Source organism: Sander lucioperca, chromosome 5, assembly GCF_008315115.2.
Source record: "Sander lucioperca isolate FBNREF2018 chromosome 5, SLUC_FBN_1.2, whole genome shotgun sequence".
NCBI lineage: Eukaryota > Metazoa > Chordata > Actinopteri > Perciformes > Percidae > Sander > Sander lucioperca.
The window spans coordinates 30,752,566-30,765,210 of NC_050177.1; positions in this window are offsets into that span (position 1 = coordinate 30,752,566).

The window sequence follows — 12,645 nt, forward strand, 5'->3', positions numbered from 1 at the left end:
AGGAGAAAGCTTTCAGGTTGGCACTTTCTGCTGCCAGTGATATCTAGACACAGTAACAAATTAAATAGGTTACACTTAAGTCATACTTATGCTGTTACATCAATGTTCATAATAACATGAAACTGTAACTTAGTAACTCAGTAGGGTGGCAAGATTAGAGTTTGTAAAAGAGGGGGGTGAATTGAGCAATTTAGTTCAACCTGGACTTTAGATTGTACTGGGACACAGCAGTTCAGTCTAGTATGTCCCCTGCTAAGGTAGAACAAAATCCCGGACGATTTTGAAATTCCGGCCGGACGCATTATTTACATTATTTAGGCATCAAAAAGAGGACATGTCATCGAAAAACAGGACGTCTGGTCACCCTACTTTCAGTAAAGAAATAGTAAGTGAAGAAAGTGCTGCAACCGCAGCAAGAAGAGTGAACACACAAGAACGGGCAACTTTTTGAACTTTTGCCAACCAGCATTCTGTTTATAGTCAGACCTCCAGTTTGTGAGGCTCTTCACTCTTCCTCATTGATTTGAAGCATCTACCTCTCACTACAACCTGTCCCTGGAGTATATTTGATACTATAACCGCATGCAACAAGAAAACATTACGTGTTAACTCACATAGAAATACATAACTTCACTTCGTAACATTAATGTTAAGTCACAACCAGTGTTGGGCAAGTGACTTCCAAAATGTAATACATTATAGATTACTATTTACTGTCATTTGAGAGTAATTAGTTATATTACAATATTACTGTCTCTGAATTGTAATGCGTTACACTACTTTTGCATTACTTTTGAGTTACGTTCACCAAAATAACAGGGGAAGTTTGATTTGGCAGCTAGCTTGTGAATTTCACCACCGGATCAATAAAGTCTCGTCTTTATCCACTTTAATACATCATAGATTATTCATATTTTGTATAATTAATATAAATATGCAAAGTACCTAAAGCTATACAAATAAAAATGTTCAATTATAGTGTGATTAAAACTCACTATTAACATTATTTACAGTACTTGATTTACAGCTGATTTGTGAAAAGGTAGCCTACACAACCTCATTTAACAGTAATTTAGTTTTACTGCGAACTGTCACAGGAAGTGCTTTTATTTTGAAGTAGGCTACACGGAAGTTGTCTGTTGTGTAGCCTACTCTTGCTAGCTTACTGAGATGCAACATGTCCGTCAGGCTCAAGTTGTTCACTTTCTTGTTTGTACAACTGCAACATATTGAACAGTAAATGGTCACAGTAAAAGACAAGCGTTTTTGGTCGTCATTCGAAGCGATTCCACTACAGGCATAGTTACTCTCCACGGCTGATAAAATGCAATGATATTTACGTGTAGCAAGCCTCAACATTAATTCCAGCGTAATAACTCCTGAAAATAATATCCATCTCGCAAATGTATTTGTCTCTACAGTCATCTCAACCATCGAATACAGCGACAGGAAAATAATACGGCTTTTTTTTTTCCTGTCGCTGCGTTACTCACAACACTGGTCACAACACAATGTCAGTAACATTTCACATTTACCTAGTACAGCTTCACCTAATTACTGGTTGTTATGTTATCTTATGCCATCTCACTTAAACATACAAATGACATCTTCACTGCGATGTGTTATACCTTATATTACAAATTCACAACACCTAGCTAAGATTTACTTACTTTACAGTTAACGTTAACAGAGTTATAACCGGTGATATTGCTAATGCTAAAGATAGCTATCGCAATTCCTTCTTTACTTACCTTGGTAATTGTGGATAAACTCTTTGTGGAAGAATTTATATCCCTTGTCCAGTTTGTTCCCTTTAGTGGACGAATGTATCTCCACACTCTTCACCACATCGGCGCTGGTGAACTTCGGAAGACAAGTCAAGCTAGTCGAAAACACTCTAACTGCCATTTCTCCGTCAACAAAGCATACACCAGAAATGGGTTTACACTTCCTTGACGTATTTCCGGTTTTTGCGTAAATGGTCTATACTCGAGTCGATTAAAGTTTTGATTCCAAGGTCACGTTTCGATTCTCGATTTTTACATTTATTTATTTTTTAAAGCACAGGTTGCTTTGCCATTTTTTGACCAGACTTTTATGCAATATAATCACAGAAGATGACATTCGAGTTTACAACTAAGCAAACAAAAAACAATAAAACATCCATGTCCATATCTTCACTGAACAATTAAGTGTCTTAACAAACTATTTCCGAACAGTTGAACATATACCACACAGATAACTGCCATGTTAGTTGTGCTGCCAGTGGAAGAATATAGTACACGCACATAGCTGAGCTTGCAAACTGTGGCTTTTTTGTCGACAATGCGAACGTTGTCAACATAATTCACTGGAAATCCAAAATACTTCAAGTTCTGTCGATGGGTCTCCTGCATCTGCAGTTGCCATGCTATCTTTTGACTGGTTGTAGCTAAATTAGAGGAGGTTGACTTACTCGCACTGAGTCGAACTGACCAAAGAGCCAGTTAATTAACCTGAGTAGTGTCACTGAACCGGGAGAATGAACTGACTCGCTCCTGTTACGTCATTCTTGCCGGCAGTACTTCTATACGACAATAAGTCGCGTGGTAATGACACAATCGTTAACCTATTTTTACAAAAACATCTGCTATGGGGTCATAATGTGAGATACAAGGTAATGGAGCCTTTTATACATTGTCGTCTTTCTTTAGAAATAAACAATGGACAAATAGAGTCTTTAAACGCTTCAGGTAAAGTTATTCACTGTCAAAGTGACACCAAAATGAATGGGAGTCAATGGGATGCTAACAGCGGGTGATGGCTTGTTAGCATCAGAATCTCCCCATAGGAGGTATGCTTTCAGATGCTCCCTTATCCACTTGGGTTGTTTTTCTATGGTATTTTTTTTCACTTGGCAAGCCGACCGGACGTGACATGGGGGAATGGCAGCATCGACGATTCCCTTTTTTTATTCGAAATTCGAGATTGTGACTTAATTTCAGTCGATTTCGATTTAAAATCGAAATCGTGGCACCCTTAAAGTGCCCATATTATGAAAAAATCACTTTTTCTGGGATTTGGGGTGTTATTTTGTGTCTCTGGTGCTTCCACACGCATACATACTTTGAAACAAAAACATCCATGCTGTTTTAGTCACGAGGGTCCACCGAGTCTATATCCAAGTTTTCGTGCAGATTGGACTCACGGCCCAGGCCCATATATCACGATGTGGCTAATTAATAAGAAAAATTCTAACAGCGCCATCTAATTTCCGGTTCTCTCTAAATTTGGCAGGGATGCTCAAGCCCCTATGCCGAATAACTGTGTCATGTTTGGTTTCAATCGGAATAAATCTTGGTAAGATACAACCATTCCTGTTTCGACACCCACCTACAGGTAGTTGGTCCTCTGTAACTTGCGCATTGTTTTAGCTATTAAAATTCTTTTGATAACTTTTTGTCACGAGGGTCCTCCGAGTCTATATGCCAGTTTTCGTGCCGATCGGACTCACGCCCCAGGAGTAGTTAGACAGAGTAGGTTTCCCATATATCAATATTTTGCTGATTAATTAAAAACAATTAAAACAGCGCCATCTAATGGCCAATTGACGCCAAGTTTGGCACAGATGCTAAACCAGCCATGACGAACAACCTTGTCAAGTTTCGGGGCAATCAGAATAATTGTTGCCAAGATAACGCAAATTCCTCTTTAGACAGGAAGTTGCTGTAACTTCCACATCTTTTAAATTATCAAAATTCTTTGGATAACTTTTTGTCATGAGGGTCAACAGATACTACCTGCAAAGACTCAAGAAGATTGAAATCACGGTCTAGGACGAGTTTGAAAGAATGTAAAACACCTGAAAAATGCATAATTAAAAATGGCCGCCTTCTGGTTGGGCGGAGCTAATGAAGGTAAATGGGAAATATGTCTGCAATGATTAGAGCAATATGGGTATTAAATCTGGTGAAGATTGGAGCAATTATGTCCAAGTTAAGGCCTTCCAGGCATTAGGGGGCGCTATGGAGCCCACTTACAGGTTTAGGCCAAATGGCTGTACAGTCTTGCAAAGATCCCAGGTGTTTATGTGGGTGCCAATTTTTGTGAGTTTTCGTATATATATTGAGGCCGTCAAAAATGTGCCCAAGTGCTAAAACCAATTAGGGGGCGCTATAGAGCAACCATATCACTCCCAAGCCTAAATGTGAATTCAGATGAAAGAGTTTACTATTGTGCACATGGCTGCAAAATATTGAGAGTTTTCGTGCATCCTGAAGTCCTCAAACAAGTGTTCGTAAAATGAAGATTTTTACACGAAAACCAATATTTCGGAAATTATAAAATTTTGTAATTTTTTCTAAAAATAGCACCATGGACTTGAGGATGAGACCGATGTTCCCTCAAAAGTTGGTATATTAACTTATTACTTTTGTCCAATTTAAGGCGCACGTTAGGGGGCGCTATGGAGCCCCTTGGCAACGCCCGAGCCCAATGACTACAGAACTTTGCAATTTTCGCCAGTTGTGACGTGTGCAAATTTTTGTGAGTTTTCGTGCATGCTAACCCCCTCATAAATGCGACGAGGAATTGGTAAAAATCATAATAATAATCTTATGAAAAACAATAGGTGCTCGGGCCCTAATAAAGAGCAGAACTCCTGTCAACTGCTGTGGGCTTCTATGTCTCTGTCTGTGATGTCAACATGCCTATCCTGATTCGGTATGGTTTCCCCATGTGCAGATGCAGAGCCACATACACAATGCTGTGAGACTGTCACAAAGGGTACCTTCACATCGGCTTGAGCCTTCCTCAGGGTGTAGCAAAGATAAGCTGAAAAGAGTAAAGTAAGCTAAAAAGAGAACAGAAGAGAGTAGCCGAGCTTCCACCAGACAACTCTGACTAGCTTTTAGTTTTTGCAGAGTTTCGCAAAATAAAAAAGGGCAGGACAGTGAGCTGGCCTTCTTGTTATTGGACTATTAAGTAATATTAGCTGACTTGCTATGTCTTGTGTTGTTGCACCTTTGGCTCTGTTAGCAGAGTTGTTGACTCGCTAGATTTTGATTACATGTAATAACAAATGCACATGTAGAGGTATCGATATTTATGACAGCAGTGTAAAAGTAAATTACTGTGAAACTAGGGACACAAATCTAAAAAAAAAAAATATTAATGTTACACAATGTTGATTTACCTTGCATTGTTAATTAAGTCCTAACTGAACACCAACCTGAGAGTTTCCATTCTGCAGTGTGGACTCTTCAATCCAGGAGACACGAGCTTCACTCCTGAAATCTGCAGGTCATTGTTACTCAGGTCCAGCTCTCTCAGACTAGAGGACTTAGAGCTGAGAACTGAGGACAGAGCTTCACAGCTTCTCTCTGAAAGGTCACAGCCACTCAGTCTGAAAGGGATGCAATAAAATGTCAATCCAATAATTAACATATGAAGAAAACAACCGCTCAGAGGGTGATACTTTTTAATTAAGTGAACACCAACCTGAGAGTTTCCAGTCTGCAGTGTGGACTCTTCAGTCCAGCCGACACCAGCTCCACTCCTGAATCCTGCAGGATGTTGTTACTCAGGTCCAGCTCTCTCAGACTACAGTACTGGGAGCTGAGAACTGAGGGCAGAGCTTCACATCTTCTCTCTGATAATGTACAGCCACTCACCCTAAAAGAGATTCAATAGAAAGGCCATCCAATAATATATGAAGAAAATAACAACTTAACACAAATTGCTGAGCACCAACCTGAGACTTTCCAGTCTGCAGTGTGGACGCTCCAATCCACAGGACAGATGCTTCACTCCTGAATCCTGTAGGTCGTTGTTACTCAGGTCCAGCTCTCTCAGACTAGAGGACTGGGAGCTGACAACTGAGGACAGAGCTTCACATCTTCTCTCTGACAGGTTACAGCCACTCAGTCTGAAGAGGAATCAACAACAGATAAGAACACATATACAAACAAACAAAACAAATTATAATTAAAGAAAAATTTAATTTAATCTGGATAGTTCTGTGTGCACGTACAGAGCTTTGTTGGAGGCTTTGACCACTGGCAGCAGCTTCACAATAGCCTCCTCTGAAGCAGAGTATTTCTTCAGGTCAAACACATCCAGATCTTTTTCTGATGACAGTAAGATGAAGACCAGAGCTGACCACTGAGCATGAGACAGTTTATCTATGGAGAGACTTCCTGAACTCAGGGCCTGTTGGATCTCCTCCACTAGAGAACGATCATTCAGTTCATTCAGACAGTGGAACAGATTGATGCTTCTCTCTGAAGACAGATTCTCACTGATCTTAGTCTTGATGTACTCAACTGTTTCCTGATAGGTCTGTGAGCTACTTCCTCCGTATGTCATCAGACCTTGTAGGTGTTTCTGATTGGTCTGCAGTGAAAGACCCAGGAGGAAGCGGAGAAACAGGTCCAGGTGTCCATTTGGACTCTGTAACGCCTTGTCCACAGCACTCTGGTAGAAACATGTTGATGTTGATTGTTCTTCTGACAGCAGATTGACTCCAGAGTTGATGAATGTCAGATGGACATGAAGAGCAGCCAGAAACTCCTGAACACTCAGATGGATGAAGCAGAACACCTTGTTCTGATAAAGTCCACTCTCCTCTTTAAAGATCTGTGTGAACATTCCTGAGTACACTGAGGCTGCTCTGATATTGATGCCACACTCTGTCAGGTCTGATTCATAGAAGATCAAGTTGCCTTTCTGCAGCTGCTCAAAAGCCAGTTTTCCCAGAGACTCAATCATCTTCTTCATCTTTTTATTCCCGTTTGAGTCCCAGCTCCTCCACTGTATTTGATGTTCTTCAGTTTGGACTGAACCACCAGGAAGTGGATGTACATCTCAGTCAGGGTCTCGGGCAGCTCTCCTCCCTCTCTGGTTTTCAATAACTCATCCAGAACTGTAGCAGTGATCCAGCAGAAGATTGGGATGTGGCACATGATGTGGAGGCTTCGTGATGTCTTGATGTGGGAGATGATTCTGCTTGCCTGCTTCATGTATCTGTATCTCTTACTTAAGTACTTCTCCTTCTGTGGGACAGTGAACCCTCTGATCTCTGTCATCATGTCAACACACTCAGCAGGGATCTGACTGGCTGCTGCAGGTCGTGTGGTTATCCAGAGGCGAGCAGAGGGAAGCAGATTCCCTCTGATGAGGTTTGTCATCAGCACATCCACTGAGGTGGACTCTGTAACATCAGTCAGGGTCTCCGTGTTGTGGAATTCCAGAGGAAGTCGACACTCATCCAGACCGTCAAAGATGAACACAACCTGGAACTCTTCAAACCTGCAGATTCCTGCTTCTTTGGTTTCACTATAGAAGTGATGAACAAGTTCCACCAAGCTGTACGTTTTCTCTTCCAGCACATTCAGCTCTCTGAAAGTAAATGGAAATATGAACTGGATGTCCTGGTTGGCCTTTCCATCAGCCCAGTCCAGAGTGAACTTCTGTGTTACGACTGTTTTCCCAATGCCAGCCACTCCCTTTGTCATCACTGTTCTGATTAGTTCATCTCTTCCAGGTGGGGTTTTAAAGATGTCTTCTTGTCTGATTGTTGTTTCTGGTCTGTTTGGTTTCCTGGATGATGTTTCAATCTGTCTGACCTCATGTTCATCATTAATCTGCAGTCCCTTCATCTCTGATATTGATTGCCGTGTAGATCTTATTCAGAAGGGTTGGGTTTCCTTCTTTTGCAATCCCCTCAAACACACACTGGAACTTCTTCTCCAGGTTGCACTTGAATTTAGGGCGGCACACTGCAACACAAGTTTCTGAACAACTTGACAAAACAAATAACAAATTAAATCAGAGAATCTAAACATTTAAGGCTGTATCAGTTTTAAGAAAAACAACCCTTGATCTGATGCAAATGTGTGCAGTTTAGTTACAGCATAGTTTGGAAATATACACTTCTCACATTTTGCCTCCATTTCCTCTTTCCATCATGATAAATCTGTTAAAATACTCTTACTGCTCTGCAGACAGTCATTCAGCTCCTCCTGCTTCATTCTCCTCAGGAAGTGCAGTGTGATCTTCAGAAATGCCTCTCTGCTGCTCGTCCTCTGCTGTTCATCCTCACCGTCCAACACATCTTTATCCTCCCTCTGACTCGCTAAGCATTCTGGGTAATCTGGACTCAGAACCTTCTGAAACTTCTTCAGCTCGTTTTTTACAAAAGTGATGATGTTCTCTTCCAGCAGCTAGAACAGAATGATAAACTAAACATTTCATTTAAAGAACACACGTGAATCATTAGTCTGAAGGCCTGCTATCCTTGAATGGCAGTTTAGCATTTCAACAGGAGTACTCTCCTATTGAACTCTGGAGAAAACATCAAGTTTACTGTCTTTCAGTTACTCAAATCTGCACACAGCTTACAAAAGTGTTCCGATATGGTATCAGGTATGTCTTCAATCAGAATGTCATCGCCTTCTCATCTATCAGATTTTATTGGACTCATGATCAAACTCAAAACTTTACTGCTTCTTCCTTCTCAGCCAACAAGTACAAAAATGTATTATAACTTCTTGTTTCAGTTGTTTTTTATGGTGCCCCCAAAGGGTCACTGCGAGATTTTTACATCTGATTTGTAAATCAATGATTGTCCCACCACTGGTGTGCAGCGATAACCTCAGAACTCAGGATACATGGCTCTCCACTGTGCGTCAGTAAATTGGCTGTTATTAATTAAAAATATCAGTATCTTGCTGGATGTTATGGTCCTGGTATCACTATGCAGCAGATCAAAACCACATTTTGTGGCATTGTCCACCTCGATTATGAAGCTCTGAGAATTAGATAATAACAAAGTTCACTTTTAAATTCTTACATTCCATCAGCAGCTTGTCCAACTTTAAATTCATCAATATGATCCATAGACCACTCACTCTTCATGGACACACAGCTGGGTTCAGGTCCTGGTTCAGGTCTTTGCTGCAGACTAATGAAAAGTAGTTTAACATGAAAATAATACTTTTAACTAGTTACATTAATTCATTTGCTCTGTTTTATCATCATATCAATAATGATATATGTCTCATTTTGAGAATTGAGTGTCAGGATAAATACTATAAATGGATCTGTCTCAGAGTAGATCATGTTGTGAACATGTGAACTTTTCTTAGTGCTGCACTCTGAAGCAGAATCTCATATCACTTTGACTCAACTTGAGTCTGATGACTTAAGACTCAAGTTCACAAAATCAAAAAATTAACAACAATGACTTGTGATTTCACTTGGACTTGATAAGCCCAAAGATGTATTATGATCTTTTAAATCTTTTCTTGTTGCAATGAATCAACTCTTCATATTCCTGAAAACAGATGAACTTTCAGCTGTTGTAAGAAAGGTGTTTGGCAGTTCAGAGCTGGCTGGTGGTTCCGGTTCTGGTATCACTGGGCATCAGATTAAAACCACATTATGTGGCATCGCTGAACCATGACTATGAAGCTCTGACAGAGCTTCATATTAACAAAGTTCACTTTTAAATTCTTACCTTTCATTAGCAGCACCTTTTCCAAACTTAAAGTTATTAGGACGATCCTTAGACCTCTTCCTCTTACTCTTCATGGACACACAGCTGGGTTCAGGTCCAGGTTTCTCCTGCTGCATGCTGATACAAACAAAGACAGGAAATGAGTAACGGTTCATCAAAATGTAATCTGAGATTTGAGATTCATTAATTTAGAATAGGGACAGAGCATATTGATGAACATTTATGTTAAAATGCAGGATTACAGCAGGTGGCTAATTACATCCTTGGAAGGTTGGTGTTAAAATAAAGTTCCAACACAATAAATTGATAGGACACAATAACAGTAAAAGACTAAAATAAACAAACTTGTTCACAAAAAGCCAGGATTTGGGAGACCAAATGAATTTGGTGTTAAACGCTAAAGTGCTTAAGTGCTGTATCTTTCATCAGTCGTCTCTTTGTTGACTAATCACGGTAGTATTTGATATTATATACATACTGTATATATTCAGTGTGAATCATGATGGTGGAGTAATGTGAGTGCTGAGCTCTAACATGGAGAAGAGTCTATCATCATCTCACCTCTGAGCTTTGGTCTGGCTGTCATGGTCCCCACACAGAGTGGTTTTAGAGGGAGGGGCTCCCTCCTCTCTGTCCTCACACTGACTCATAGCAGAGTCCACACCTGCTGGGAGACATACACTCTGTCACTATAACAAACTTTTCCTCACAGGACATATTAGTCTCTTATTCCTCTCTAACATGTCACAAATACTGTAGAAAACAGTGAATCAGCTGCTCTTTCCTTCAGGCACACACAAACCAAGTCTGTCTCAGTAGTTGGAAGATGGCTGTGGTTTGAATACAATGCATGACGCCCAGGTGGATCTAAGATGTCCGACAAGTTCTGACACATCCTTCGTTTTTCACTGATGATTTAAGCTGTCACACATCAGATGATGGAGTTCTACTATCTGTCCACTAGATGGAGCTAACTGGGCATCTAATGAGCTAAAGATCAGCAACATTAACTCTCTGCTGTTCACTCTCCAAGTGGCCTCCTTGTGATGTATCCTGTTACCAGTAACTGTAAAAAAAGGGCTGAGGGGAAGTGGAAGAAGGGAAGTGGAAATAATGACTTTAGCTGATAATACTTCTGTACTTTTACTTTGATAAACTAAGTACATTTAGCTGATAATACTTGAGTACTTTTAACTCAGTAATATCTTCAAAGTAGAACTTTAACTTGTACTAATGCAGTAGGCTTTGACAGTGTGTATTATTACTTTTACTGCAGTACAGAATAAACATTAGAGACTTCAGACACTTTCATGAGTTGACACACACACACACACACACACACACACACACACACACACACACACACACACACACATGTAGTGGAGTATGAAAAAAGGATTATTGTTTATTAAATCGGTGTTGCTGAAGTTAAATAAATTCTATTACACTTTAAAGAGCAGGTGTCTGGTTGTGCAGGTCAGTGCTCATATTCACTCCTTCAGTGTTCACTTAGTAAATATGAGATTCATTAATTAAGACATTTAATAGCTGCATCCTTAAGAGACTGCATCCACAGTTCAGTTATTGGTCCTTGAGTTTAGGGTGGTGCCCTGTTGATTATTTATTCAATTTGAAAAAGTGAACATTAGGCAGAAAGGTTGTGACCCTAGTGCTACCAAAGCAGAAGGTAATAGCAGAACCATTAAAAGGTGAAGGAAGTAAGGTCAGTATTGGGATGGGAGTTATTGTTGAGGAGTCATTCTGCAGGAATGAAAACAAGTCAGACATTTAGAAACTTTTGTTTTTGTCATCACACAAGGCTAATTGATAATGAATTATTGATATAATCAAGTGTAGCAGTCATTAACATCTGTTCTTGTTTTTAGACAGCTGTGATGCTCCACCAGATGTTCCAGCTGCAGTCAGTTAGCTGCACATGTCCAAACTGTGCAGCTTGATGCAGAATCAACAGTAGCAGTTGACAGGCTGTTGTTCTAGCTCACATTCCTCCTGTTTAACAACACTGGGCACTTTTCCTCAGGTTGGTGAAAAGACTTGGGTGACCATATTTGGCAGGAGGTTTAGAGGTCCTCCCCTTAAGAAAATGTGACCATTTAAAAAAAAAAGAAAATGCAATTTGACAGCATTTTGGAGCATTATTATTACCATACCTGTGTCTAAAGCAGTTAGTTGTGATGCTCAGATTGATTTTACATTCACTTGGCTTCGGTACTGTCCAAAACTGCTGGAGTCTGTGATGAAGACTGAAGCTAAAAGTTCAGATATAATATTCACAAAGTCAACATTAATTAAAGTGGTTGTACTCCCAGTTTGTGTGTTGGTTGGCTGTCCCAGCTGATTTCTGCTGATTGGAAACATCTCCAACTTTCCATCCGACAACTGAAGAAGGAAAGTGAACCGACAGCAGCACCTGTCCGTCCATCAGTCACCTGGAGCGGGAGGGGGGGACACGCGCTTCTGCTGTTCTGCCAAAAAGTGATCGCAGCCCCTGCCTTCACACTGAAAGGTTGTTTCTGCCTCAAAAATACTGGATTTCAATTATATCTGACAGATTATAGCCAACAAGAACTAAACCAGTTTAAATACATTCTTTAAGAAGCAATACATCCATAAAATGCACGTTTCCACTTGCCAAAAAGTGATTGTAGCTCCTAGCTTGTGTTTGAACGGTTGTTTCTGAAGAGAAGATGACTTCATTTAATGAATGAGGGTCATATCTGACAGATTATTGCCCACCCAGAACTTTCTACTAGTTGAAATATCGTTTTAAAGAGCAAATTAATCCAGTTACACGCAGTTTTCCAGCTAAATTGTGGACGTAACGTTTCAACTGCTCCCACGGACGTCATGTTCACGTATTATTCATCCCAATAATCTGCCTCAGGTTGAGACCAAATCAAACAAAACTGTAACTAAAGTGACAAAACTAAAATATAATTAACAGAAATACAAACATAAAAGCAGAGCTATCGCACATTCATTTCAAACATTTGTTTTCCCAAATTTTAAATATATTACAAAATGATTCAAAATATAAAGGACATAATAGTAATGTGGTGTGTTAAATAGTAATGCTGTGATGCTGTATGAAGAGGAATCCGCCGACACTGTTCTTGATTATAAAAAGG